General features: G+C 45.6%; 1 pseudogene; it reads left to right on the top strand.

Moving 5' to 3' along the window:
- Positions 1 to 1613: 1613 nt before the first annotated feature.
- LOC120864152 lies at positions 1614 to 2438 on the top strand (annotated as a pseudogene).
- The last annotated feature ends 4924 nt before the right edge of the window (positions 2439 to 7362 follow it).

Genomic DNA, 7362 nt, shown 5'->3' with positions numbered 1-7362 from the left:
GGAATTTCCGTATGATCCAACAAAGGTTGGCAATTTGATCTCTGATTCCTAGGCCTTTTCTGAATCCAGCTTGTACATCTGGAAGTTCTCAGTTCCAGAAGCCTCGAACGTACTGCTGAGGCCTAGCTTGAAGGATTTTGAGCATAACCTTATTAGCATGTGAAATGAGCACAATTGTACGGTAGTCTGAACATTCTTTGGCACTGCCCTTAGTTTAGGTTGGAATGAAAACTGACCTCTTCCAGTCCTGTGGCCACTGCTGAGTTTTCCACATTTGCAGACTAATACTGCTTAGACGTGGCTTAGTCACAGGTTATGCATGCCGACTGAAGCTTGTTCTCTTGAGGCAAAAGTGTCAGAGAATAACAAAACTATGAAACTAGGTTTTTTTGGCCGTGCCATGTGACTTGGGGGATCTTAGTTCTGCAATCACCGCTGCCCTCTGCAGTGAAAGCATGGCGTCCTAACCACTGAACTGCCAGGGAATTCCCTTGGTTTTCTTGTAAAATTAATACAAGGCCTGCCATTGAATCTGAATTTCTATTATGTTCTTTTACCCCCACCCTTACCACCTACCCCCAGTATGAAATGACATGGTTCATTTTATTCCTAAATTTAGGTTTAAATCAGGCCCTCATTCCCCAAGATGGGGGAGTCATTACTTGGCTGCACAAAAGGATGTCTTAATATGCCTGAGATGACAGGAATAAGTTGCAGGCTCGCTCATTGGAAACAAATATCTATCAGTTATATCTTATCTGTAGGGGAGAAACCTGAGAGGGAAGTTAAGTAACTTCTAAGGCCCCACATTAAAGGTGTGGGAATACTGTGACATCCTGGGGGGCTTGGTAAGGAATCCACCTACCATCCCTGGTGCAGGAAGATCCCAATGCCTCGGAGCAACTGAGCTTCTGTGACACATCTGTTGAGCCTGTGCTCTAGAGCCCGGGAGCCACAACTAACAAGCCCACAGACCCTAGACCCTGTGCTCCACAACAGGAGAAGCCACTGCAGTGAGAAGCCCACGCGTCACAACTAGATAAAAGTCCGTGCGGCAACGAGGACCCAGCACAGCCAAAAATTTTAAAAGTTAGTTAAAAATCCACTTTCCATGCATGGGACACAGGTTCAGTCCCTAGTGGGGGAACTAAGATCCCACATGCCATGGAGCAATTAAGCCTGAGTGCTTCGGGGCCCACGAGCCACAGGCCCACAAGCCACAGCTAGAGAATCTGCACCACAACGAAGATCCCACTACCCACAACTAAGACCCAATGCAGCAAAAAAAAAAAAAAGATGTGGGACTCTGAAATACTGAGATGAATACACAAGCCTGTTTGGGACTTCCCTGGTGGTCGAGTGGCTAAGACTCCGAGCTCCCAGTGCAGGAGGCCCACGTTCAATCCCTGGTCAGGCAGGGACCTAGATCCCACGTGCCACAAACTAACAGTTTGCATGCTGCAACTAAACAACAACAACAACAAAACAGGTTTAGAGAATGTATTCTCTGCTGCTGCTGCTGCTGCTAAGTGGTTTCAGTCGTGTCTGACTCTGTGCGACCCCATAGATGGCTGGCGGCAAAAAAATAATCTTAAGAATGTCAACCTAGGTCTCTTTTCCGTGGCGCCTCGGAGGCTGTCGGCCGCTTCAGAATGAAGCTGAACATCTCTTTCCCGGCCACTGGCTGCCAGAAGCTCATTGAAGTGGACGATGAACGAAAACTTCGTACCTTCTACGAGAAGCGTATGGCCACAGAAGTTGCTGCTGACGCTCTGGGTGAAGAATGGAAGGGTTATGTGGTCCGAATCAGTGGCGGCAACGATAAGCAGGGTTTCCCTATGAAGCAAGGTGTCTTGACCCATGGCCAAGTTCGCCTGCTTCTAAGTAAGGGGCATTCCTGTTACAGACCAAGGAGTACTGGAGAGAGAAAGCGCAAATCTGTACGGGGTTGCATTGTGGATGCCAATCTGAGTGTTCTCAATTTGGTCATTGTGAAAAAAGGGGAGAAGGATATTCCTGGACTCACTGATACTACAGTGCCTCGTCGCCTGGGTCCCAAAAGAGCCAGCAGAATCGGCAAACTTTTCAATCTCTCTAAAGAAGATGATGTCCACCAATATGTTGTGCGAAAGCCCCTAAACAAAGACGGTAAGAAACCTAGGACTAAAGCACCCAAGATTCAGCGTCTCGTGACTCCATGAGTTCTGCAACACAAACGCCGGCGTATTGCTCTGAAGAAACAGCGTACTAAGAAAAATAAAGAAGAGGCTGCAGAATATGCTAAACTTTTGGCCAAGAGAATGAAGGAGGCCAAAGAAAAACGGCAGGAACAGATCGCCAAGAGACGGAAGCTGTCCTCTCTGAGAGCTTCTACTTCTAAGTCTGAGTCCAGTCAAAAATGAGATGTTCTGAGAGTAACAAATAAATCAGATCAGACATCAAAAAAAAAAAAAAAAAGAATGTCAACCTATTAATAGTCTCAGCTTTAGGTAATACTGTGGGTCTGTGTGATCTAATTGGGTTTTTATGAAATTACTACAGTTGCTAAAGAGGAAAAAAATACAGTGTAATAGGGGACTTCCCTGGTGGCTCAGATGGTAAAGCGTCTGTCTACAATGCAGAAGACCCGGGTTCAATCCCTGGGTTGGGAGGATCCCCGGAAGTGGCAATCCACTGCAGTACTATTTATTGCCTGGAAAACCCCATGGACAGAGGAGCCTGGTAGGCTACAGTCCATGGGTCGCAAAGAGTCGGACACGACTGAGCAACTTCACTCACTCACTCACTCACTCACAGTTGCTAAAGAGGAAAAAATACACTGTAATAACCAAAGTGCTCACATAATCAGTATTTATAAATCTTCTCTTAGATTTTGGACCATAAAAAAATCACGTCTACTGCTGAAAGTGATCCTGGCTCACCAGAAAGGAGGCCAGGAGTGATTAGACAGGTACCTCAGAGTTCGAGTAGAATTTTAGAACAAAGTAGAAGAGCCTTTTAGAACTGGGCCACTTCCTTTATCTTGTACCAGGACCCTGAGGCCTATGAGGTTTAGTTGGTTTTCTATAATCAGAGTTAAGAGTCTATGTACTTCCTCTCAAAACGCCATCTGGTTGAGTGTATACTTTATATGTATTTGAAAGAAACTGGAATTCAGTTTGGGGGATAACATAATGTGGTGGGATAGGGAGCAATCTGTCCATTCTCACAGGGCTGGTATCAGAATTAAGTGAGATAAGGGGACCTGCCTGGTGGTCCAGTGGCTAAGACTCTGCACTCCCAATGTAGAGGACCAGCGTTCGTTCCCTAGTCAGGGAACTAGATCCCACATGCCTGAACTATTAATACGTGTTTACACGCTACAGTGAAGATCCTGCCTGCCACAACTAAGACCCAGTGCAGCCAAATAAGTATTTTTTTTTAATTGTATAATAAATACTTGGCGCTATTGAAAATAAGTGGTTTCTAAGGTTTTCTCCCCCAAGAGGTAAAATTCATGTGACAAGATGGCCTGTTAACCATTTTAAAGCTGATAGTGCCGTGGCGTTTAGCACACCCACAAAGTTGTGCAACCACCACGTGTAACTGGTTCTAAGACATTTCTCTCACCCTTCACGGAGACTCCTTATGCACCAGCAGCTTCTCCCCACTCCTCCTCCCTAGTCTCCTGACCGCCACTCATCTGCTTCCTGTCTTGGCATTTATCAATTCTGGTCAGCTTCTTAAGTAAGCACTTGTGTTTTTGAGGTTCCTCCGTGTTGCAGCTAGTATCCGTAGTTCATTCCTTTATATGGCTGAGTATCCCATTGTAAGGACACACCACATTTATGTATCCAGTTGTAGCATATACATACAATGGGATATTCGGTCATATAAGGGAATGAAGTATTCATTTATTCAGCTGGCTTTCCAGGTGGGCAGAATCCGCCTGACAATGCAGGACACGCAAGTTCAATCCCTGGGTCAGGAAGATCCCTGGAGGAGGAAACAGCAACCCACTGCAGTATTCTTGGCCTGGAAAATTACATGGACAGAGAAGCTTAGGGTTGCAGAGCTGGACATGACTGAGAGACTGAGTATGCACACTGGATGTCATGTGGGATCTTAGTTACCTAATGAGGGGTTAAACCCATGCCCTCTGCATTGGAAGCATGGAGTCTTAACCACTGGACTGCCAAGGAAATCCACTGAGTACCTTTTCTGAGGGAGGGGGCTTTGCAGGGTCTTTGTTGGCGAAATCGGGGGCTTCTCGAGTTGTGGAGCACAGGATCTAGAGCACACAGACTCAGCAGTTGAGGCGCGTGGGTTTCTCTCTAGTTGTGATGTGCACATGTGGGATCTTAGTTCACCTCCAGGGATAGAACCCGAGTCCCCTGCATTGGAAGGCGGATTCTTAACCACTGGACTACCGGGGAAGTCTCTGAGTACCTATTTTCAATTTTGCAGGGTATATACCTAGCATAGAAATTACTGTATCATATGGTAATTCTTATGTTTAAAAATTTGAGGACCCACCAAATTTTTTCATAGCAGCTGTACCATTTTCCATTCCAATCAGCAATTTGCAAGGGTTCCACTTTCTCTACATCCTTCAGTTCCGTTCACTCGCTCAGTCATGTCTGATTCTTTGTGACCCCATGGACTGCAGTACGCCAGGCTTCCCTGTCCATCACCAACTCCCGGAGTTTACACAAACTCATGTCCATTGAGTCAGTGATGCCATCCAAACATCTCATCCTCTGCCGTCCTTCTCCTCCCACCTTCAATCTTTCCCAGCATCAGGGTCTTTTCAAATGAGTCAGTTCTTCGCATCAGGTGGCCAAAGTATTGATTGGAGCTTCAGCTTCAGCATCAGTCCCTCCAGTGAATATTCAGGGCTGATTTCCTTTAGGATGGACTAGTTGGATCTCCTTGCAGTCCAAGGGACTCTCAAGAGTCTTCTCTGACACCACAGTTCAAAAGCACCAATTCTTCAGCGCTCAACCTTCTTTATAGTCCAACTCTCACATCCATACATGACCACTGGAAAAACTGTACCTTTTGAAGTGGTATCTGTCTCATTGTGAGTTTTTTTTTTTTTTTTTCGACGACACTGTATGGCATGTGGGATCTTAGTTCCCTGACCAGGGATTGAATCTGGGCCCATGGCAGTGAAAGCATGGTGTCCTAACCATCGGACTGCCAGGGAACTCTTTTACTGTGGTTTTGACCTACATTTTCCTAATGACAAATGATGTTGGGCACCCTTCCATGGGTTTTTGGTCCGGTCCAATTTATCATTTTTTCTCTGTTGCTTGTACTTTGGGTGTGATAGTTAAGAAATCATTGCCAATTCCAAGGCTGTGAAGACTTACCCCTATGTTTTCTTCTAAGAGTTTTATGGTTTTAGTCCTTACATTTAAGTCTATGATCTATTTTGAGTTATTTTCTGTATATGGTAGGACGTAGTCCTGCTGCTGCTGCCGCTAAGTCACTTCAGTCATGTCCGACTCTGCAACCCCATAGACGGCAGCCCACCAGGTTCCCCATCCCTGGGATTCTCCAGGCAAGAACACTGGAGTGGGTTGCCATTTCCTTCTCTAATGCATGAAAGTGAAAAGTGAAAGTGAAGTTGCTCAGGTGTGTCCAACTCCCAGGAGATGGTGATGGACAGGGAGGCCTGGCGTGCTGCGATTCATGGGGTCTCAAAGAGTCGGACACGACTGAGCGACTGAACTGAACTGAACTGAACTGAATCTCCAAATTGGTCTACAGGTTCAGTGTAATTCCGGCCAGAGTATCATTGACTTATATATAGAAAAGAAGATAACCCTAAGTGAAGTGAAGTCGCTCAGTCATGTCCGACTCTTTGTGACCCCATGGACTGTAGCCCACCAGGCTCCTCCATCCATGAGATTTTCCAGGCAAGAGTACTGGAGTGGGTCACCATTGCCTTCTCCAGGAGGTAGTCCTACCATATACAAAAATTCTATTCCATGTGATATGCAGTTTTCTCAGCACCATTTGTTAAAGAGACCATCTTTCCCCATTGAATGATCTTGGACACAGTTGTCAAAAATCATTTGACCATAACTTCATGGATTGATTTCTGTACTCTGTATTTTTTTGCTCTTTATATCTATAAATCTTAGATTTACTATAAATCTAAGTAGATTTATAGTAAGAATTGGAATTAGGAAGTGTGAATCTTCCGATTTTCTTCCCCTTTTTCAAGATTGTTTTGGTTATTCTGCATATGAAGTTGCTTCAGTCATATACAAATCTTTGTGACCCTATGAATCATGGCCTGCCAGGCTCCTCTGTACATGAGATTCTAAAGGCAAGAATAGTGGAGTCGATTGCCATACCCTCTTCCAGGGGATCTTCTCAACACACGGATTGAACCTGCTTCTCTTACACATTCTGCACTGGCAGGCAGGTTCTTTATTACGAGCATCACCTGGGAAGCCCTTTGGTTATTCTAGGTCCCTTGAATTTTCATATTAACTTTAGGGTTATCTAGGACTTCCCTGGTGGCTCAGAGGGTAACATGTCTGTCTACAATGCAGGAGACCCAAGTTCGATCCCTGGGTTGGGAAGATTCCCTGGAGAAGGAAATGGCAATCCACTCCAGGACTGTTGCCTGGAAAATACCATGGATGGAGGAGCCTGGTAGGCTACAGTCCATGGGGTCACAAAGAGTCGGACATGACTGAGCTACTTCACTTCACTTAGGGTTATCTTATTTTCTACATATAAGTCAATGATACTCTGGCAGGAATTACACTGAACCTGTAGACCAATTTGGAGATTCAGTTCAGTTCAGTTCAGTTCAGTTCAGTCGCTCAGTCATGTCCAACTCTTTGAGACCCCATGAATCGCAGCACGCCAGGCCTCCCTGTCCATCACCAACTCCCGGAGTTCACTCAGACTCACGTCCATCGAGTCGGTGATGCCATCCAGCCATCTCATCCTCGGTCATCCCCCTTCTCCTCCTGCCCCCAATCCCTCCTAGCATCAGAGTCTTTTCCAATGAGTCAACTCTTCGCATGAGGTATTGGAGCTTCAGCTTTAGCATCATTCCTTCCAAAGAAATCCCAGGGCTGATCTCCTTTAGGATGGGTTGGATCTCCTTGCAGTCCAAGGGACTCTCAAGAGTCTTCTCCAACACCACAGTTCAAAAGCATCAATTCTTCGGCTCTCAGCCTTCTTCACAGTCCAACTCTCACATCCATACATGACCACAGGAAAAACCATAGCCTTGACTAGACAGACCTTAGTCGGCAAAGTAATGTCTCTGCTTTTGAATATACTATCTAGGTTGCTCATAACTTTTCTTCCAAGGAGTAAGTGTCTTTTAATTTCATGGCTGCAATCACCATC

The sequence above is a fragment of the Oryx dammah genome, unplaced genomic scaffold (genome assembly GCF_014754425.2).
Source record: "Oryx dammah isolate SB20612 unplaced genomic scaffold, SCBI_Odam_1.1 HiC_scaffold_5, whole genome shotgun sequence".
NCBI classification, from domain to species: domain Eukaryota; kingdom Metazoa; phylum Chordata; class Mammalia; order Artiodactyla; family Bovidae; genus Oryx; species Oryx dammah.
Note: the sequence above shows the minus strand (reverse complement) of the source record. Positions and strands in the feature narration are given on the sequence as shown.